The following is a 23,725-nucleotide window of genomic DNA, read 5'->3' as shown; positions in this document are numbered from 1 at the left end:
GCATCATATATGAATATTTTTGAAATTGCAAAGAAAAATGCCCAGCCAGTGGAAATACTACAGTTAGCATCGCTTATAATACAGAGTCGGTATAACTTACCAAGAAGGTCAACCTAGAGAAAAGAATTGACAACGGGCATCAAACCATACAGTTGACATCCTGACTCAGCGGTAAAGCTTGGGAGGCATTCACAATAAGAACGTCGCCAAAGGAGTAACATATGTCCAAAGCATGGAGGATATATGCAGTGAACTTCTTGCATATAGAAAAGAATGTCTTTGTTGAGAAGCTGTGTGTTTCATGCAATTTCTTAGTTGCCTTTCATCCACGACTATGGAAATTTTAGCGCCTATCTTTCACTAACCCGTTAGAAGTTGTTCGGTGATGTATATCTAACTAGGCTTCATGTGTTTTGTAGGAGGATGAAAACTTTCTTAAATACTTCACTATATGTGAGAAGGATATTCACCCGGGTGATGCTCAATCTATGAAAAACAAAGGCCAGCAGATGTGATGAAAATCAGTAGAGAAATAGATCTCAGATGCCAGTCTGGAAGGAATATGCTCGATAGCGGAGACTTTTGATCAAATATTCTTGAGGAGAAGATGAGATCCAGCGGGAGGGGCACTCAAAGCGTCTAAAGATGGCGTTGATTCACGCAAAGCGTATGGAAGAGGTTGTGTTTTGTGCGGATACAGAATTTGAGATGCATGTATCATATGAACCATGCTATAGCCGCCGCTTTACATTCTAGATTATAAAACAATAATTTAATTGCCGCTTATACCAGAAGTAAAATTATATTAAAAATTTGGTATTAGTTATGAAGAGGTGCGGTGCTTGGAAAAGCAACGGGCACCCTTCAGTCTCTATAAATATAGATGTAATATCAAACAAGGATATAGAGAGATACACATATTCATATTGATATACATTTTCTAATTTTTATACACTATTCATGTTCATTTGATATATTATGTTCTTTTAGTGGTGGAAAAATAAATTTTTGAACTAAACCTGTGGATGGTGGATTATGGAATAAATTCTTGTGCAATTTTGGAGTCGAATTATATTGGATGGATCATCCGTAAGGAGTGTCTCCAGTACGATTTTTTTTCCGGATCAGTAAGAAGTATTTATTTAATTTATTTGCATTAGAGTTTTAATTTATTATTAAGTTGTGTCCTTTATAAATGTTTTTTATTATCTTCTTTAAATATTTTAATATTTGGATAAGTGGACTGGGTCATCATTGCATTTTAAATTTGATAAACATGGATATCGTGGAATATTTAATTGTTTCCGTATTTATGTCTAATTTGTCTCTGCAAGAGTTAAAGTGCATTTTAGACTAATTTAAATTGCGTTTATATAATTGATCTGTCATGTCAGAATTATTAAACTTTTTTATAGTTAAATATATTAAACTTTATAAAGTTGTACGTCTCAACTTATAATGTTGACTCTGATTGCCCGTTTAATTAGGCACTGGTCTTTTACTCATGGTTCATAATCTATATGCTGGCAACTGTTTCATTTCTTTCCATTGAGGAAATAATATATTCATTTGTTGCAATCATCTGTACTAATCACTTTTATTTAAAAACATTCATACAATTATTTACTTTTATCCTTAATTCGAAATTGAAATCTTAAAAGCTTTCCATAATTCTTGCCATTTTGAAATATTTTGTTGTATTCTCGTTCTAACCAATCTGCTTTAAGCATCTTGGATTTAAGGAGGTTGTCCAGGATCAGGTACACTTGCCTCGATTTTGCAGAGCCGGAAGCGTAGGGGATTTGGATTACATTAATCGATACCGTCAAGTTGGCCTTAACCAGTTGGATATCCTAGCATCGAGTAGGCAAGGCTTGTAGGATTCCAATCTGCGGTTTTGGGAACCAACGCCACCTTTGTAGGGGCCCAGGGTGATAGCCATGTTCACATTCCTTGATTTATTCATTAATTGCCATGCAAGCATATTAGGGATACTTAACAACTTTGACTCTTCCTTATATCCCTAAGTCTTTTAATTTCTTCGTATTGTATGAGAAATTTTAAGTTGCGACGATGCGATTCTTCCTTGATCGCCCTGTCACTCCAGTTCAAGACTTAATTGTCAAAGGAATTGCGAAGATGCGAAATGATCAAGTTCATCGTTGGCACGGCTTTGCAGTTGTTAGTGCTAGCTTTCAAATTCAGGTTGTGAAGTAGCTACAAGCTATGGGTCGCATGATTGCAGGCAACATCAGGCTTAAAGGGATTCAAGTTGCGACAACGTGAAAGCTAACCACAACAGTCCATTTTAGTATTTTCGCACCATCGCACATGGTTCAGAGCAAACGCTGGTTTGGGTTGCGAAGCTGGGCAGGCCATTGTTTGCACCATCACAAGGTTCATTGCTGATTTAGTGATTTAAGTCGTGAAGGTGCGATGACAGTTAGTCTAGTGGTCATCACAGGGTCGCAGCGATTAGCGGCAAGAAGCAACAAGCAGTCGCGATGGAGTGATCAATGGTTTAGGGTTGTTTTTGTAGCCTCACAGGTTGACGCGGTCAATGGAGGAAGGAAATGACAAGGTTGCGATCAAAAGGAAACAATTAGCTTTAGAGGGTTTTCGTAATGTTGTGGTCTAAAGAGCATTGATAACTTTTCAAGTTGTGAAGTTGCGAGGGGCATCAAACAGTCAAAGGAATATGATCTTCGCACCGTCGCAAGTGTCTAAGTTGTAGTCAAAACTTAAGTTGCGATGTCGTGAAAAAAGAGATATATCAACAGTTGAGGGCTAGGCGCAACATCACAAGATCTGATTTGCCATTATAAATTTTGGTTGCGAAGTTGCGAAGGGAAATGGTAGTCATGAAATAGTGTTCGTAGTGTCGCATGTTTCAGACAGGGTTCGTGGCTAACAGTTGCGAAAGGGCGACAAAGCCAAAGATGAAGGCATCGTAGCATCGCACAGCTAAAGAGATGTTGAGCCATGGCAGTTGCGAGGGTGCGAGGCAGTTAGTTTGATAATGCTCGCAGGGTTGCAACAGTTAGTGTGTTAAGGTAATTTCAAGTTGCGAAGCAGCAATAAGGCATGAATGAAGATGTCGTGGTTTCGCAAGGCCATATAGTTAATAGAGATTTCGAGTTGCGAAGCCGCGAACAAGTGTAGGCATAGGTCAACATGATAGTTAGAATGTTGGGTGAGGTGGTGAAATGCTTAAATGATATGAGGCCACGTGGTAGATTGAATGGTTGAATTTAATTGACTTGGTGGTACGGTCGATCTGGGGCGTTGTGAATATTATCCAAAGCAGCAATTGGAAAGATTAAGGAGAAATGATTTGTTCACCTACAACCATCTCTTGGTGTCCTCGATGCCATTGCACTCCATGCTTCTTAAATGCATATCATGATCGTTTTTGCTTTGATTTGATCTCTTGTGGCTGAGTGCACTGTTTTTCTTGTTCATTCTGTCATGTCCAGGGAGCAGTTGCACTTCATGATCAAATTTTCTTTCTAATTCTCAGTTATTGCTCTCATCTGTAATCCAATCTCATGATCGTTGGAGTTTAAACTCAAGGTTGTATCTGGGTTATGCCTGCACCCTATAAAGGCAAGTTTTGTTGTTCAAAGGATCTCTCTTTTTCTAGTCTTTTGCAAATATTCTCAATAAATGTTTGTCTCTTATTCAATAGAAATAGAAATCACTGCTGCCATATCCATTCTCAGCCAGTTAAATTTGTGTCATCTAATTATACCTCAATTTTTTGGATGTACTTTGGCGATTGCAATACCATATGATTATGTTCATTTCGGTTAACTAATCTATTAAGTGAATTTGTTGTATTCCTTGTATGGTTATGTTATCTTCTTGACTTTCTATGGTATTAAGATTGAGGAATATAGATAGTGGTATGTCTTGTGAGGTCTATTGGATTCTAGTGCAGTTATCAGGAAGAAGTAGATCAAAAAGACTATTTGGTGTGTCACACCCTCCAAGTTAGGATATGTAGTTTGATTTTCATGCATTTCCTTCTCCCTTTTCCTCTCAAGAAGTAGTTAGGTGCACCCTGATAGTAAGGATGCTGGCCTTCTCCAAAGATTCAATCTCTGATTGTAAAGTCCCACACTTTTGAGATTGTTTCCATGTTACACGAGGTCGCTTGAGAGTCATACCTTAAGTAAGGGTGCAGACTTTTGTGTCAATAGTAACCCATGGATTCTTACAATCTCTTTGAAAAAAAAATGAGCAATGTAGCTAGCATCATGAATGGTTTTACAAGGAATGAAATGACTCATCTTGTCAAAACTATCTACCACCACATAGATACTATCCAACCCTGTTTTAGTCTTAGAAAGACCTACCACAAAATCCATGCTAATGCACTCCCATGTCTTGTTAGGAATAGGTAGGGGTTGGTGCAATCCTGCATTGTTGGTTCCCCCTTTTGCTTTCATGTACACCACACATTGCTCTACATGCCTTCTAACATCTCTTGGCAACTTGGGCCAGTAGTAGAACCTCTTAACAAACTCCAAAGTTTTATTAACACCAAAATGATTACTAAGACTGCCATTGTGTTTCTCTTGAATAAGGTTCTTTCTCATTGAACCTTGAGGGACACATAATCGATTCCCCTTAAACAACAAGCCACTTTGTAGAGTATATTCAAAGAACTAACTATGAAAATGATTTTGGAAATCAGCACATACTTTATATGCTTCAAAGAATTCTTCATCATCCTTGTAGAGGTGCTTGAAACTTTCTATGCCAATGCTCTACAATTGCACCTCTTGTACTGTCAACATTCTCCTACTTAATGCATTTGCCACCTTGTTCAGTTGCCCCTTCTTGTGCTTGATAGTGAATGTGAAAGCTTGTAAATATTCCATTCACTTTAAGTGCCTATTTCTCAACTTCTCCTGAGTATTCATGTAGCTAAGTGCCTAATTATCAATAAACACCACAAATTCCTTAGGTAAGAGGTAATGTAATGATTGTACTAAAGCATATAGCTCCAATTCATAAGAAGAGTACTTCTTCTTGGCCTCATTAAGCTTCTCACTGAAGAAAGCAATGGGCCTGCTTTCTTGGCTCAATACTCCTAGTACTGCAATTCCACTTGCATCACACTCCAATGAGAACAACTTATCAAAACTAGGCAACAATAGGATAGGTTGGGTAGCTACTTCTTGTGTCAACCTTTCAAAGGCCCTTCCTACCTCAAGAGTCCATTTGAATTTTGTTTTCAATCCACCTTTAATGGTGTCCAACACTGGTGCATAGATACCACTAAAGTTCCTAATAAACTTTCTATTAAATTGAGCTAACCCATGGAAACTCCTTACCTCCGTACCTGTGGTTGGTGTTGGCCAATTCAAGATAGCCTCCATCTTGCTTGGGTCCATCTTCAATGAACCTTGTGACACAACAAACCCTAGGTATACTAGTTGTTGCTTGAGGAATTCACACTTTTCCAAGTTGTTAGACAACTTCTCCTCCTGCAACCTTTTGAGCACAATCTCCAAATGTTTCATATGCTCCTCTTTAGTTTTGCTAAAGATGAGTATGTCATCTAGGTACACAACCACAAAACTGCCAATGTAGTCCTTAAGCACTTCATTCATTAACTTCATGAATGTGCAAGGGGCATTTGTTAGCCCAAATGGCATAACTCTCCACTCATACAACCCTTAAGTGGTCTTGAATGTTGTTTTTCATTCATCTCCCTCCTGGATCCTAATCTGATGGTAGCCACTTTTTAAATCCAACTTGGTGAAGTACCTAGATCCTCCTATACAATCCATCAAATTCTCAATCCTAGATATGAGAAACCTATATCTGATTGTGATTCTATTAATTGCCCTAGAATCAGTACAAAGTCTCCACTTACCACCCTTCTTGGATGCCAATATCACTGGTACTGCACAAGGACTAATGCTCTTCTTTATCAATCCCTGGTCTAGTGACTCCTGCACTTGTCTAGCCACTTCTTGGTTCTCTAGAGTGAGCTTATAAGCTGCCTTGTTAGGTAATGAGGCCCCTGGGATAAAATCAATCTGATGACTAATAGCCCTTTTAGGAGGTAGTGTTGCAGGTGTTCCTTCACTAATTATGTCTTTGAACTTACCAAGCAAATTTTGCACCTCCTTTGGTATAGCTGTTGGCACAGCCTTCTCTTCTCCCTTAAGTTGTACCATGATAGGATATCCTTCACCACCTTCTTGTAGGATGTTGACAAACTCCTTGCCATTGCTCAACAATACATTAGGAGTCTTTAATTGTGGTTCTTCATCCTCCATCAGGGATTGTATCTTGAATGTCCTACCATCCTTCCTAAAAGAAATGGTATTCTCCTTCCCATCATAAATGACTCCCCTTTCATATTGCAATGATCTGCCCAATAGAAGATGGCAAGCATCCATAGGCAAGATATCACAAATCAGTTTATCTTTGTATCCACCGATAGAGAACTCCACCCATGCTTGTTCATTCACCAGGACACTTTGCCCTTTGTTCAGCCATGTCACCTTGTATGGATTGGTATGGGGTACCTTCTCAAGTTTGAGCTTCTTTACTGCTTCTTCATAGATTATGTAATCTGTGGACCCTGAATCCACAATAACCTTGCACACTTTACTAAGTATTTTGCACCTTATCTTGAATAAGGCTCTCCTTTGCGGCTCTCCTTTGCTTTGGTTCCTCCTTCATAGGTTGTCTAACCAAAACTCTCCTAAACATTAGGCTCTCCCCCATTTCTGACTCAATATGGTTGATCTCAGGTGACTTGACACTTGAGGTGTCTTCTTGAGCATATCCGATCCTTTTCTCATTGTTAGAAGAGGATGCCTTCTCAGGACACGTATAAACAGATGACCCAATTGTCCACAACTATAGCACTTCATGCTAGCAAACTAAGAGTTACTCGTACCTAAACTCCTTCCTTTGTTAGAACCTCCTTGAGATCCTCTACCTCTTCCATGGCCTCCTCTTGGAGTGGTTTCACTTCCATGCTCTGGAGCTTTGGAGTCCCCTTGGTTCCTTGATTCAGTTCCCCTGCCTTGATAACCACCTCTCTGATCTCTTCCTCTGCCTCTGCCTTTGGGGGACTAGTCATGCTTTCTTTTATTCTTTTCTTCAATCTTTATAGCCAATTGATAGCACTGATGCATTGTTTTAGGACTGAAAAGAGTCATCTCTTTTTGAATGTTCCATCTTAAGCCACTAAGGTATCTAGCTACCTTAAGGTTTTCATCCTCTACCACATGTGACCTCATACAAAGCTTTTGAAATTCCTCAGTGTAGGAACTTACATCAAGATCCCTTTGCTTCAGATTCTGCCTCTTTTGGTGCAACTGAATTTCATAATCCTCTGGCATATATGCTTCTCTCACTTTAAGAACTTGTCATATCCCTACTTTTGACGTTCTCTTCAAAAAATAAGAAGGATTCAATAAATAGATGATAATAAATAACAATATAATATTAGAAGATTGAATAATTAAAATAACAATATGTATTATGATTATTTACTATTTGTATACTAAAATAATACATATATACATAATTATATAATATAGATAAACATAATAATAATCATCATTATAAATAATAAATAATAATATTTATTACTTATACAATTATACTTATCCAAATAATTACTATAATATCAAAAGATAAAAAAGAAGAAGAAGAGAACATATATGAATAATATTATTAAGGTTTGGAACAAACCAGGATAATATTAGAAACTATCATCTTCAATGTAGGCTATTGGGTCAACCCCAAAATCAACTCATTCACGTTTCCAATAGATAAATAATCCATATATAAGGAGAAGCGATTAAGTTTGGTAAACAATTGTTAGAAAGAGACCATAGATATGCCTCTCAGATGCATTGTGTCCATTCGCAAGTATAAGGAGGCATTTGATCTCTCTTCACTAGGGGAGGATAGAGGGTGCTCAATCTAGGTGGACATACAGTTCTCCAACTGAAGCATCTAACTCAGAATGTGGGTAGGCTTGAGCAATGACTAAAGACTGACAAGGAGAAATAAGGGGGTACACCTCAACAATTAAAGGAAATCAAGCTTACCACAAACAAGAGGGACGATATATAATAGACTATCATTTTTGCAATATCAATAGAGGTCAAGCCTCCAGTACACCTGATGAGCATAGCAAGGGAGCATTCAAAAAATCATGTCCAGGAGGGAACACGAATATAGTCACCATCTGCAAAGATTCGGCATACATGTACAATCAAAATTCAGTGGCCAATCCATGTTGCAGGAAGTAAGGCATCCAAAGAAGACACACTCATATTGCTTGCTTGGGCAAACACCATGGGGACATTATAGAATTTAAAAGAATAGGGAAACGAGATACACCGACTTAGGTATACAAGAGGAAGTTCATGGAAGGCTTGGACAGCTAGCATCTAGACCGACCAAATCCACATACTTAGCTCAAGGTTATGAATCAACGATCAAAGGGTTGGAAAAATAGGAACGAATTTATTACTTTGCAAGGGAGAAGACATTAACTCCCATTCAGAAGGAAGAAATCTGAAACGAAATTTCATTTAATGACAACTCATTCTAATCAATCCAGAGTACACCATTTTCACATCTAGTAATACATTAGCAACAGATATATATATATACACCTGAGGATAAGTGATAAGGAATAGATTAGTTCTTGTGCAAGTCCATATAATTAGAAAACAGTCTACATTCCAATATTGACAAGTAAGGGTGATTACATTCAATAGCCAGCCAAAATCCAAAAAACAACAAATATCCATGGATGGGAGTAATAACCAGTTGAATAAATCACTACCATCGAGCAAGAGAACACATTCAAACATGAGGGTGACAAACCTCTTAGGTTCGATAGAAAGAAGACAAAATGTAATGACATGGAAGTTTACTCACCACACCAGTGAATAGAAGAATAGGGGAATAAGTAACGTTGAAGATATTCAACGAAAGGGAGTCCAACAAAATAGTACCGTCAGCATCACCCTAACTAAAGAATATAGAAGCATTGACATCATTCATAGAAACCAACGTTCATTGGAATTGAAAAGGGAATATAAGAGATTTGTATCAGATATAGAGATAGTGAAATATTGATATAGAACACTAAATAGAGTGTCGATAAATCAATATTCAGATTCCAAAGGTTACAACTTTCAAACCTAATCTATCAGAATTAATAAAGATCTTAGAGCATAAGTGTGAGTATAACATTAAGTCATCCAACAGATATCGGATTGTCCATATGAAATTGCAAGGATATTATACCTTAAGTAAAGTCAATTGACTAGTAAGAAGTCTCTTATAAACAATTTGAAGGAGTCCGTTTCAAATTCCATAGGCCTAAACAGAGGGACAATACAAAACTATCCCTTTCCATGATGAGATTGGTTTCTTACCTTCTTTTTCCCTCTTTGCTTGAATGATTTTCCACCAATTTAGAGCAAAGCCTCTCAATCTTTACTTTGCCACCCTAACTTTCTGAGCCTCTGTGATGCCATCACTCTCAAAATGGTTTTCCATTCCTAATATCTAGTCCATGACTAGATCTGCGTCCATCTTTCCACTAAACAATGGAATGCCCTCAAGTGCCTTCCCACTGATAGCCTTCAATGCCTTCAAGAAAGGCTCCTCTGTGAGAACAGGGTTTGGTGTAGGAACTCCATCCTCTACAACAACTTCTAGTTGTTTCCCATCAACCTTTTCCTTTACTTCATCAGTCTTTTCTTCTACCTGATCCAACCTATACTCTAGTTGGGCTAATCTGTCTTTGAGAGATTTGTTTTCTTCCTCTTGCTCATTCATCTTCTTTGCCAATTCTGCATTGGTCACCATTGTGGTTTCTTCAATATGAAACATCTATCGACAAGCCAAATCTTTTGGGTCTCTGATACCACTTTGATAGGGAGGTTGGATGAATCACTCACTAATTCATGCTCCTAGTCTCTTGCAAGACTCTTAGGGTATCTCTTCTTCACCCCTTGTCACCTATAGGACCTTAACTATCTTAGGGTCCCCTAGTTTCCCTAGCCAACCCAACTACCAAGAAAGATTACACTATCAAGTCAAAACTTGATGCTTTTACACTTCATTCACCCTAGCCCTTACATCAACATAAAGGCTCTCAACCTCCAAATTCTAAACAAGGCCTTCCAGAGGTATGGAGGTGTCATCAAACACTTCAACTCAACCAATTAGGTGAGTTATAAGTCCCATCAATTCCATCTTCCCATCGGATTTCTTCCATTTTCCACAAATAGGCCTAATAGGCTAATAGCCCCAATTAGGTCTCCTATAGTGAGAAATGCCTTCCAAAGGAACCCTGCAATCTTTTTTTGGTTTCTTGGTTCATTTTCCATCCCCTCAGAGAATTTTGGGGTCTTGGGGTCATACCCTTCCATCCATTACCCAAACCCAAATTAGGTGGAAATTGGGCTTTTTAGGCTTAACAGGCTGCCTCCACAAACAAGATTGTTTTGGGCTTGTTCTTGGATTGGTATGAACCTCTCCACTTCATGGGGATGATGGTAAGACTTTCTCCTTCCATGTCCAAAAGGAATTTGGAACAGGCTGCCTCCACAAACAAGATTGTTTTGGGCTTGTTCTTGGATTGGTATGAACCTCTCCACTTCATGGGATGATGGTAAGACTTTCTCCTTCCATGTCCAAAAGGAATTTGGACTCTAGCTTTTCTCCTCTGCAAGCATTGCTCATTTCTATATGGTCTTCCCTAGCTGGACTCACCATAGGCTCACCTAGGGCAAGACCTTAAAAATAGTTGCTCTGCATTTGAGTGACCTTGCTTCTATACACACAATGTACACGGAGTCTACTCACTGTTCCCAAGAGGCCGTACAGATTGAATGGTGGGAAAGTGAGTTAGAGCTCCATCTTCACGAACTGCCTAGATAAAACCAGTAACAGTATGGAACCAAAGTAATTTCACAAAAATTAAGAAAACTGATCAAAACTCTTAACTATCAACACACAAAATTAAGAAAACATGAAAACCAAAAGGTACACAAGTGACAGTATAGATCTTTAACTCTTAACTACCTACTGTCATTCAAAACAAAGAAATTACTCACAAAATGCTTCAAGATGATTGCAAAAACACACAATCCATACAATGGACTTCCAACCTTGCTCGTAGGTCTTCTCCAGCCTTATATAGGGTGGTTGGGTGGTTATACACTCTTTAGGACTCCTTTTCAACGCTTTGCAACTCTCTTGCCAAAAGTTGCAAAGTTGCACAATGCAACTTTTACATCTTTTTGCAACTTTTCACCAATTTTGGTCAAATGACCTTCCTATCTTCTCAAACTTAACCACATACCCCAACAATGGTAAAAACCTCACCCTAACTCTTCTTATACCCTATTAACCTAATGATGACATCATCATCAAGTTTTGTGCCAATCAGAGGGCTTTACAACTTACTAGCCCCTAATTGCACCTAGTGAAAGGCCCTAGGACCTGAGCAAACTCTCCATTGTGCTCCTACTACAGTTAACATGACCTTATCTCCCACATCCAAAATGCCCTAAGGCTCACACTTACACAACAAAAACATGAAACCTTAGATTGTCTAGGCAACCCTTAGGTGCTCTTGCACCAAAAATTCCCAATCACGTGTGAAATTCCAATCTGTATGGGTGAAGAGATCCAAACAATTGAAGGAAATCCTGATTTGCACAATGTGAAAATCTGAATGAAGGAGAGTAACTTGATTTGATGAAAGAAAAAGCATGCATGATTCCTATTAGCGATCGGAAATTCGACCTCCCTTAGGATAATTTTGTTAAAAACTCTCACAATCAAACACAGAAACTACAGCAGTATTGTTATCGATTGTGGAAATCTAATAGCTTTAACGGAAGTTCGAAGTTTTAACTTTCAAATCAGGTCTGCCTAAAGGAGTGCAAACAAATTGTGAACAAATCAACTTTGTAGCCAAGTCGACCTTCCTAAACCCTCCAACGGACATGACTGTTTGAGTAGAGTCATATAAAGGAAAGGCTGGTAGCCTCATTTCAACTATGTAATGCAAACAAACATCAAACTATTTCAAGTGCAAAGCATACATAAAGTAGGTTAAAAGCAGAAAAGGTGGAAATCAAGTATTTGATAGCAAGGGAGCAATTAGGGTTTGAAAGCAAAGAAATCTTGCAAGTTGATGCTAAAGAGTGGGAATTATACTTTGTGAGGATTCAGATTTTTTTTAAAGATTTCAATTAGGTATGAACTTGAAGTTGATCATGTAATTGTAAAATCCTAATTGAATCAAGTGATTTGCCAGGGATGCTCAAGCAATAGCCAGGTGTAAAACTCAGAAAAATCAGAATTCAAATCAAAGTCGAGAATTGCTTAAGTATAATGTCAATGCAACATTACGATTGTGAGCAAGTGAAATTTCTTCATTTAAGTGCAATATAATGCCAAGTTGAAACCATCTTATAAAAAAGGATGTTTTGTCATAAGAATATCTTAATTTTGTTCACAAACTTTTAAGTCTTTCCTCCTGTTTTGCAAGCATCTATGGAGGAGGTGGTGCAAGTGAAAGGTAGTTTTCAAGATGGAGATGACAGGCAAGGATGGTGTATAAGGTCGGGCATTTCATGAGCAAGGATAATTGCAACATCAATAGCAACATGAAGGACAAAAGACATCACAATGATCAATATTGTATATCCAAATTTGTTCGAAACCTCAACCAAAGGTGATGATCAAGTTGCAAATATACACATCTCATGGAATAAGGAAGTCATGAATGTCAATACAAGGGAAGATGAGAGTTGACAAGTTAAAGTCATAAAGAAGAATCAAAGCAAAAATATCAAGACAAGATCAGTTTCAAGGACATTTCTAAGAAGATTCTTAAAATGAGGAGGATGAAGAGGTGGAGTTGAAACAGTACAAGATAAGCATGTTGAGGTAGGGCTTAGTTTTCTAAATATCTTTTTGCATTTTATTTCAAAATCTGCATTAGAAGTAGTTGAAGAACTTGCATTGCCAATTCATTTGTCATTTAGAGAGTTGAAAAATGTCCATGAACGAATAGTGCAAGTCCTTTTGTAATAACCAACAAATCACTTTATTAAACTGGGTTGTGTCCAACACTAAGTCGCATGTAGGCATGGTAAACCTTGGGGTCACTTCACTGGATCACGCGATCTTTTACATTGTTTAGCATTTCTAGTTTCCTTGTTCAAGCGAGCATTGGATATTATTTTATCCTGCATGTTGGGTGGTCACAAAATTCACATCACCAACTGCCTATCTATTAGATTTTTCTGGAGGTTTTTATCAGTGCTGCATTAAATGTGGTGAACCTTTACCCCTACGGTCTACACTCTAGTGGCGCACAAGTTTGTGAAGATAATATGCTCAGAGATTTGACTAGCCATTTAAGGTGGAAGAAGAGTGAATGGATTGAATAGTTGTTGCTGCAAGATCCCAGAATTATAAGATTCATCTGGTAAAATGGCTCAGTTTACCCGATTCCATCAACAGTTGGGTCACTGAAGCAGATCTTTTGAAATTTTCCAGTTCAGATTCTTTTGAAGCAGGACATTCAGAACCTTTCAAAGATGGGGGCATAGTTTTCTTTTATAAGGGAAACATAAAGCTTTGTGGAGCAGGGTTGAGAAGGGGATTGTTCATGCAGATTTTTTGTAACAGTGTCATATCCAATTTAAATGATACATATGGCAAAAATATGGTGCTGCAGATTTACTTTTTATGTTATCTGCTATTTGAAAATGGCTATAGTGATTTTTTTACAGCCAGTCGTGGTTTTATCATATACTTCTATGTGAGTTGATTTACAGTAGAGGCTTTTATCCACATTTTCCCTCTGCCCTTGGAAAATTTATTATTATTGTTTTAGTCATGATATAAGGGATATTATTATTGTTTTCTTCTTTTTAATCTTCTGCAAAGTTTGATATTTGTTATAGGTGCATTGAGCTCTGCTTGCATTCTTATAATCAATTGTTTACATGATAAAACACATCTCATATCATTGGGTTATGTAATGTCCCCTAAAGTAATCATTAATTAAATAATATTCATTCTTTAATATTAGCTCTTATGACATAAACTAATTTTAAATAATTGATTATAAGCCCTTAATAAATAGTAAAATATTAGTCATATAATATTAATTAATATTAATTAATTCCTGAAGTAGTTGCTTACGGGAATTCTGTTGTTATAAGAAGATTTTGGTAAATGAAGAAGGGCAGTAATTTTGATCAATGTTTATGCGTTGCCACTCAAAAGTGGAACCAAGAGAAATATCATGATCAATTCACCATTGAAATATCTGGTCTAGTGATGATTTTAATAAGTCGTTTGACAGACGGATTGCAGGCTAAAGGAGAAGAAGATGCAGTGAATGCAAACAGTGGCTTCCAAGTCATTTGATGGTAGCTCAAGGACAAATCAAATACTCAATCACGTTATTGCCTATTACATTTGGGAGTAGGGGAGAGAAATCCGTAGTTGAGCAGGGTTCAATAGTTGATCACCCTCTTGTGAATATTTTATCCAATCTTCTCATACATTTTTACTATATATTGTAATTAATTAATCTATTTGTAAATAATACAAAATCTAAATGTTGATAAAAAATAGACCAATACTTGAACATATGAAAACTTATAAATGGTATAGCAATGTATATGCATGGAATAAATCATATTAATAATATGTCTTATGACAAATATAAAAGGCGAATACTAATGAATGCCCTTGTATTTTCTCATGAAATGTGTTGTCAAAAACTTTTAGCGTTCAACTACTCTCCCTTTGTGTTAGATATAGGTTGTATTTTATATAATTATGTGTTATTTTTCTAGCAACAATTAATTTTTTTATGTTGAAGTATTTGTCCTTTTGTATTTAATATAAAAGTTATATATAACTATTATTTATGGTTAGTAATAACTATTCGGTCCATTTAAGTTGCATATATTTTACATTTTACATAGTCACTTTTTTTGGACACATTTCACTAGGTGTACCATTTTAACGAGTTGTGTGATGAGGTCTTATGATATGATATGATAGATTTTAATGACGTCTACGAGACTAAAGTAGTCTATGGGACCCATGCAATCACCCTCCCAAGTCATGAGCGGAACTAGTCAGTTGTAAAGTTTTGGATAACTTGTCTCTCCTTCTCTGAAGTTTGGTAATCAAATCCGCTGCTCTCGTCACTTGATCTTCCTCGAATAAATAGTTGAAGTCCTTGTTCTGCAATATTTTTGTATAACCAGATCTGATGTCATTGTAAGCCAGGCAGTCCTTGACAAAGTGCTGCTCTGTCTCAACTATTCCCATATTACAAAATAAACATGTTCTGTCTGCCCACTCTTCCTTTGGAACTTGCCACCGACTAGTTTCACATCGCAGCTGATGTGAACTAGTTCTAAGTTGTGCCATCAACATTTTTGCTTTCCAGTTAATAAGTGCTCTTATATAGGCCTTTTCATCATGACTATAAGTGGGATTAAATTCTTTAATGTAATAGGATTTTTTCCGCCCTATGCGTCTTGTCCATAGAATATTGTGAAATTTTTCATTGACAAACTTTTTTATTTCTGTAATGTTATCCGAGCAAGTTTGGATGTTGATATCCCATTTTCACATCCATTTGTCATTTTGCTTCATCCATGTGCTTTTCCGCCTCGCAAGTTTTTCCTCTATGATCAACTTGGGCCAACGATGTGTTTCCAGACCTTGGGTTTTCTTTCAGTAGCTTATCATTCGGACCAAAGCAACGGCTTCTAATGGATAGGAACCCACCTTCGCCAAAAGGATCTCATACGGAACTGTGGTCTTGACTTTAAGATTGCATGTGATGAAGTGTTTTTGAATTCTTTCTACTTGCTGCCATTTCTGTTCAGACATACTACCTCCCACACTTCACATCCATATAAAATAACCGGAGTGACCAGCAAACCAAAAAGAGTTTTCATGGTCGTCCAATCCCATAAATTTACGTTCCTGCACTTGTTTTGTAAAGAGTATAACGCCTTCCAACCCCCTTGGATCCTTTTTGATCTGCAAGTATCCCAATTGAGTTTGTTATGAAAATTGATGCCCAAGTATTTGTACTCTTCCACAATCTCAAGTGGGCTATTTTCCAATAGAAACTCATCTTGTATGCCCCTATTCTTCTTCGGCGAGAAGATCATAATTTTGGTTTTACTAGTGTTAACTTGCATTCCTACTTCATGACAAAAAATTTCTAGTGCTATCAAGTTCTCTTTCAAACCTTTAGCTGTTCTAGCAAGAATTATGAGATCATCTGCATATAAGAGCAATCTTATCACAAAGTGGGCTAGCTGCACCCCCTCACCATTGGTCTTGTTTATCCACTCTTCTAACTTGTCAATATAGAGCCCGAATAATGTTGGAGATAGTGGACACCCTTGCTTAACCCCGATGTTGCTGTCAAAATTTTCTGATAGCCCTTCTGTCATTCTGATTTTAGCTTTGACCTACTCATATAACTTGTAAACTGCTGACCTAAGTTCTTTAGGAACTTCCAACTCTTCCATTCTATCCCATAATTTATTACGTGGCACTGTGTCGAATGCTTTTTTAAAGTCCACGAAACAACAAAAAGCCTCGTTCCTCAGAGTGTTCCAAACTTTCTCAATCAAGTATCTAAGAGTGATGCCATGATCTATAGTAGAGTGCTTCGGTCTAAAGCCTGCTTGCCCTATTGCACGTTTGCCTTCTGTTTCAGCCCAGTTGCTGATTTTTTGTTCTACCAAGCTGCCAAATAACTTGCCAAAAAGTGGATTGATCATGATGGTTTGGTAATTAGAAGGATTATTTATATCTCCACTTTTGTGGAGTGGGATCACCACACTTGTCCATTTTACAAGGAAACCTTCTCTATTGACACTGTTGAAAATTTTAGTGATGTGTGGTGTGAGGGTTTCAACACCCCATTTTAAATATAGCTTGAAGCCCATCTATATCTTGCGCTTTACCGGCAGCTAACCTCCTTATGCCTTGGATAATATCCATTTCACTGAATAACTCCCCTGTAGTCTCTATTTCCATGGTTCTACGTTCTCCTAGATCACACTTGTAGAGAGTCTTGGCATATTCCAGCCATTTGGTTCCTGTTATGTTGTTCTCTATCTGAGTTTTTCTCTGCTGAAGTTCTTTCCAAAACTTTCTGGAGTTGTTTTTACCAAGATTAATCAACTCGATTCTTCTCTTATTTACATACTCTCCTTTCTTCTTTTTAATTAGCTGATCATACTCCTTTCTACTTTCTTTATTTATGTTCTTTTTCCAATTTCTTTTTGCTGCTTTGCATTCTTCGTCAAACCACGGATTAGCCGGAAAAGTGTTCTTGGCTTCTTTTGTGGCCCTAGATCTTTTACACTCCTCCAATGCTTTAATGATAGTAAGAACAAGATTATCCTTGTCCATGAAATGTAGTTTATTAGACTCGGGATGGTTTCCCGAAACTCTAGACAGCCACAAAAGAGAGTTTTGGGAAGTAGCATGGTTTTCTTGTGTCATTAAAACTTTGCCAATCGGAATCCTTTTCCTCTTTTGTAAAGGTTTTGGGACAATATGTTGATCTTTAAAGTGAGTGGCCACCCTTATCAAAATGGGGTTATAATCAGATTTTAGCTCCATGGGGCAGTCCTCTATCTCAAAGTTAATTATCTTTGCGACATATTCTTGCGAGCATATTACATAGTCAACAACACTTTGTCCATTGTATCTTTTGCATGTGATTCCACCTGATTTAAGCCACTTTTCCAAACCATTACATATGACCATGTTATATAGGCAGCATAAATTTAGTAATTCAACACCAAAATGATTAATCTTTCCCATGTTATCCTGCGAAAATCTTTCCCATTTTTGTGTCCCTTCTTCTTCAAGCCAAACTGGGTTTCTGCTTTCACTGTAGCTCTCCTTAAGATTGAGAGTTTGGTTGTTTTTTTGTTCTAGCATTGAAATCCCCTATTATCATTATTTCCCCTAGAGAGCTAAAGGCTGCTATGTCTTTTTTGAGTGCAGCGAATGGGTCTTCTCGATCCAATCTATGCTTTTTATACATTTTTGAGCCTTTTGGGGCGAAGTAACAGACAACCACCCTCGTAGTAATTTGATTCTCTGTTATTTTAATCCAAATATACTGCTTGTTTACATCTTCTTTCTCTAAGTTTACAAATCTGCTCCAAGTTTCTTTTATTAGAACGGTGATGCCTCCATGCCCCTTACCATTATCTATCTTCTCATTCCACAGTGATACCTTCTTATACCCTTCAAAATCTGGAAACCTACATCCATCATGCTCATGTGTCTCGGTGAGCATAATGATGTCATTATCTTTAGCTATCGGCCCTAACCCAGGTCCTCTTCTCCAAGGATAACCTTTACAGTTCCAACTAACTATAGTTAAATGTTCCTGGGTGGGCCCGAGTTCCTATTTATTGCGTGTGATTTTGTCGCTAATTTGGGCTTTGCCATTTTGTAGCCATGCCCACTTGCCGTTTTGTCTCGCTATTTTCACTTTTTCCCATTCCTTCCTCCTTTCTTCTTGCTGAGTTACGGTGAGGTCATCATCAAGATATATGTGTGTGCCTCTAAGAAACTTCCTCTTGCTGAAAATGCTGTTTTTATCTCCTGTATTCCTCATTGTCACTCTAACATGTCTGTCTTTGCCTCCTCTAATCCATTTTCCGATTCTTTGTGCTCGTATGGTTGTTCCATGCCAGTCTAATTGGTCTTTAAAGAAGTCTTTAACTAAATCCGTTGTTTTCTCCTGTTCTCCATAGTCTCGTAGTCCTTTGATGATAATATTTGCTGCTTTCTCATTTCTTTCTTTTTCCTCTCTAATCTGTCTCCGAACTTGCTTTTCTATGTTGTCAATAGGAGTGTTTGCTGGTCCCTTTACTATGTTAGCCCATGATCTAACTTCTTCAATTTGTTCTCTGAGTTGATTCTCTTTTATTTCCATATTGGCCATGGCATCTTGTATATTTTTCATTTGCGGAGTTTTATCTCTTTCCGTAGCCTCTCCTTCTCCCGTAGTACTTGCTGCTGTCCTCTTTTCTCCTACTTCTTTCTTTAACAATATTAATTCATACTCTCCTTTTTTCATATTAAATTGCAATTTTTGAATTTGTTCTCTAAGTGACTTGACCTCCGCTGTCAATTTCCAGTTATCCTCAGTAACTCTTTTCATTGTGATACTTTCTATCTGGCTCCTCTCTTCAAGTGCCCACACCCTCTCCTTCATAGCTACCAAATCGTTTACAAAGATGTCTGGATACCACATCATAGGTGTCCTTGTGGGGCTATAATTATTTGGTAGCCCATCTTCCACTATGTCTATCACCTGAGAATTATGTCTTCTCTTTACCGTTAATATCTCTGATATTATCAAACCGCTTAATTGTTTCAGAGATTTCAGTCAACTTCAGATTTATTTTTGCCTCCCTTGAGCTGTCTGAGGTATGTGGAATCGGTTTCGGAAGTAAAGCTGCTAACTTCCCTCTTTTTGCATTTTTAAACTTTTGTATCTTTCTCCGCCTAATTATTCTTTTATATTGCTTGGCATTCACATAGGTGTAGTTTCCTCCTGTGGGTGGTCCACTGGCTTGTGAGAAGCTCAAAGTGTTTGTGGGTAAATTACCATTTGTCCCTCCAAGATTGAACGAACTCGCGTGTCCGGCTGAGGGTCCTGGAAGAATGAGGAAGCTCCCTTGATTCCACTTGATGATGCTGCTGTGCATTAAACTATCCCCGTATGTCAAGACCAAGCCATTGTTACCAGAGATGTCATTGTGTTTCGTAGCTTCTCTCAGATTAGTTTGTTGTTCTGCTGTTACAAGTGCCCTGACTATCAGATTCTCTGCCACCCTGTTACTGACAGATCCTGTGTATTGCAAGGTGGACCCACCTAGTTCTAGCTGTGTCTCTATTATCTTTGGTTGATCAATCAATGATACTTGTACAAGTATCTTCTTTGCAGGTGTTTCTGTGATTTCCTCATTTGTTCCTTCCATGAGGACACACTGGTGCCTTGATATAGATTCTTTATGTTGTTTTACCGTTGTAAATTTACCAAAGCCAGGAGCAATAATACAGGAAGCCCAAACAGGTGTACACTGAAATGTAAGAGGTAAGAATAAGGGAAAAGGCGTACCTGGGATCTACCTCTGGAAGCCCACAAATATGGACCCACTAGTAATAACAAAGCCTTTAGCACTGGATGACTGGGCCCACTGGTTGCCAAGACTGCTGACCAAACCAAATCTGCCCCTGCACCGATTGCTGTTGTTGTCGGCCCTACCTTGAGAGAAGAAACCTTTGATACCTGCGCTACCTATGTAATGTGATCCTGCCTACGTAATGTGCCTGTTTTATCCGCTCCTTTTATCTCCTACTGCCTACTGCCTACTCCTTTATTTGAAAGTGCAGAAGAAGAGGGGCCTACACTCTACGCATGTCAAATGCTTTTGTCTCCCACTCGCACAACCTTCCACCACGCTATCTTCCTCGCCAAAACTCGTCCTGCTAACGCCGCAGCGGCTATTTCTTCTTCCTCTCCACTATTTCGGCAGCCTCCACTGGCGCAGTACTATTATTGTATGATATCCCATTCAACCGAAGTTAGCCCTCACTACTATTGGTCCCCTCTCCCCTATTGCAAGTTATAAGCGCTTCAATTTCATAGTGAATATATGAAGTTGCGTACACTCATTAATTCAATCCGATATCAGGTGTTATGTTCCTTATCACATGTGGTTGGAGATTGAACGTGTGAAGAGTCCTCGTCCTCGGAGGAGGAGTTCGTATTATTTTTCCAGGCAAGCTGGACAGAGTAGCCGGTATACACAATTACCGTGTCAATCCACCATGATCATCTCACTCGTGGCATTCAGAAAACATAAGGAGAAGAGCCCGGAGGATATTGGAAGTCACGCATTCGATAATAGAGGATTGGTAAAGGACGCAGTTCATTGACTATAAGCTTGGAAAGTAATGTCAATGTCCCAAGCGACAAATCTCCAGTAAGAAAGCGAGTCTACAGCGGAGATGAATAGAAGGAACAGAAACTGTGAAATTCGCAACCAATTCATGGGAGTATGAGAGATACCAGTTCCTGCTAAATGCGAGTAAGTTGGTGTGACAGTCTCCAACCTGATATCGGGCCAGACCACCTTCTCTGCAGCAGAAATACAGGAGTGTGGAATGGTGGAGTTTGTAGTGGGAGTCGGGCATGGAATAAACGTTGTTTGCGTCTGATGCTGTCTGTCCTCAGAATGACACTGAGTGGGAGCTGGCAGATCCCAGAGTTACGGTAAGTTTGTTGCCAGTATGTTTACACTGTACTCAGTGTTATTACTGCCAGGTTGGAAGTTACTAACGGCACAAAGTAGAGGAATCAGTTGATACGAGAAGAGTGTTTCATCTTACTCCTGAAGGCGGCTGACTACCGATTCCAGGTGCACAATTATTTCCTCGTTCAATTTCTGAAACATACATAGACGTTAGTCTATGTAATCTGAACTATGTCAATTAAAAAGAGTATAGAAGAAAGTAATTGTACACAAGTGCTCTCTGCAACAGAATTATGAGAGATGGAATTAATTATGCCTTCATTTAGATTAAATTGTATCTGGAATTAATTGTGATTACACTTTGTTATAGACTGCAATGTTGGAGTGTGAACAACTCTGTATGCATAAATATCTAATCTGAAACTGGAATCATTCATTGCAAAACAACTTTAAAACAAAATGCCTACTTGTACAAGAGTAAAGTTTGGTTTAATTCAGTAAAGGATTTTACGGGTTACAACTTACATGTGCCCTTATTTTTCAAAATAATTGTCTTGTTCTGTGCTCTTGTGGTCGTCTGACATGACCATAACATCAGTGTCTCTTGGATGCAGATGTTTTCAATTTTTGACCTGATGATATACCTTTTCTCCCTCGAAAACTCACTCTTCACTTGATATTGATCCATTGCTGCCCCTTCATACTTTTAATAGTGCATCCATCTCTTCATCTTGCATATTAATTTTCCTTGGAAACTGTGCTGATCGATATTTTTAACCTTTTATTTCCTAATATTCATGTAGTTTTGTGATTTTTCTTTTCGAAGAAACAGTTGTTTCTATTTTTCTGACTGGCTTGTACAGATTTTCCTGATTGAAACTGCCAAGCTGCATTTGTAAAATTAGAAGGAAAAAGAAGCTCCAACAGTATAGGCTCATAAAAACTTGAGACTGATTTCTAGTGTTTCTTTTCTATTACGGAAATTCCAAAGGATTGTTACATGCCATGATATGAGTCAGTCAATAATTTATAAATACTAAATTCTATATGGATACATAATTTTATCACCACTACACCATTCATAGTATTTTGAATCAATAAACGTTTGTATGTTGCCATTTAACAGCAGTTTACATTCCATAATTGTATGCATTCCTTCAACAACTGCATTTTCTTTTTGCTTCTTTGTTAGTGTCAATTTTAGCATCATGTTGAAGATTAAGATGGCAAAGGCTAGATTTTTTTCTCCTACCGTCAACCACGATACCCTCACCTTCTCTGCATCAAAATATCCAACCTGTTCACCTAATATCCAGATGGTTGCAGAAGTCTCTTCTCAAAAGCTTGCAAATGCAAAGAAATCCAGCAGGAAATCAAACTCTTACAAGACAGTTATTGCAGAGCAACAGAGTTCAAAGTTCCATACTTGGTCACACCTGTGACCTGAAATTCGAAAAATTGAAGTCTTCTTACAGGTAGCCACCTAGTCTCCATGGTCACTCTTCATTTAATTGTACTGGATTTTATGAGGCTTATGTTTTTGTCTGTGAGAAATATTGGGTGACTTCAGTGCCTGCTGGCAATTGCAGGTCTGAATGCATTTTTGGGACCCTCCCCCCCACTCTTCTTGTTCCATAATTTCTCTGCGTATCCCACAGACCCACCAGGGCAAAAGGAATATCGCATAAGCAGAATCATAGCTTGCCAAAGTGCAGCCCATCAGCATTTAAAATAGTACTGCAATTAGGAAAGGCACATGTGAAGTCACTGGCATTCAACCAGCATCTAGTCAATGCTGTTTTAAAAATAAATCTGAAGTGCTTAGTCAAGACAAAGGATAATCATATTTGTTTGGAGGAGTTAACATTACCATATCCGAAGTGATGGCAGACATGGAAAAAGGATGCAGCAAAGCGAAACACCGGCAGACAGAATAGCACAGCACACATGCATAAATATTTCATGTCCATTTTTTATACACAATCAGGTCAAAAAAATGAGATTTTCTATTTTGCTTTTTTAAAGTTTACATAGTTAACCAACTTCATATTTGTCAGTCTCTCGTTTATCACTTAATTGTTTGAATTTCATTGCAATAGCTTTTGCAGGATAGCTTGGATTGTTTACCTCCATATTATTTGAGTTAATCCAGTGCGTATGGGTTAGAATTAGGTTTGTTATTAATATAGAACCAAATGTCATGTTGATTTTCTTTGTAAGAATTGATAATTAATCTAGGAATGAACTACATATGTTTGTAGGTACAAATGAATATGTATCATGGATATTTAACTCATTATGAAGATTTGCCTTGTCAAAAGTATGCAAGGATTATTGTAAACAATTCCTAATCT

The 23,725-nt window shown here is 37.9% G+C and overlaps 1 long non-coding RNA gene across 2 annotated transcripts; it reads left to right on the top strand.

The window, feature by feature from the left end:
* The first annotated feature begins 20,598 nt into the window (after positions 1–20,598).
* Positions 20,599–23,483, top strand: LOC149537306 (uncharacterized). Of its 2 annotated transcripts, none has more exons than XR_016358151.1 (3): positions 20,599–21,536; positions 22,698–22,846; positions 22,961–23,483. It is a non-coding gene; the product is annotated as an uncharacterized LOC149537306 (long non-coding RNA). The 2 variants fall into 2 exon arrangements; XR_016358152.1 differs by having other exon boundaries at positions 22,688–22,846; positions 22,961–23,418.
* The last annotated feature ends 242 nt before the right edge of the window (positions 23,484–23,725 follow it).

The sequence above is a fragment of the Cupressus sempervirens genome, chromosome 10 (assembly GCF_028749045.1).
Source record: "Cupressus sempervirens isolate cs-2001-9-10 chromosome 10, ASM2874904v1, whole genome shotgun sequence".
Classification (NCBI taxonomy): Eukaryota; Viridiplantae; Streptophyta; class Pinopsida; order Cupressales; family Cupressaceae; genus Cupressus; species Cupressus sempervirens.
Note: the sequence above shows the minus strand (reverse complement) of the source record. Positions and strands in the feature narration are given on the sequence as shown.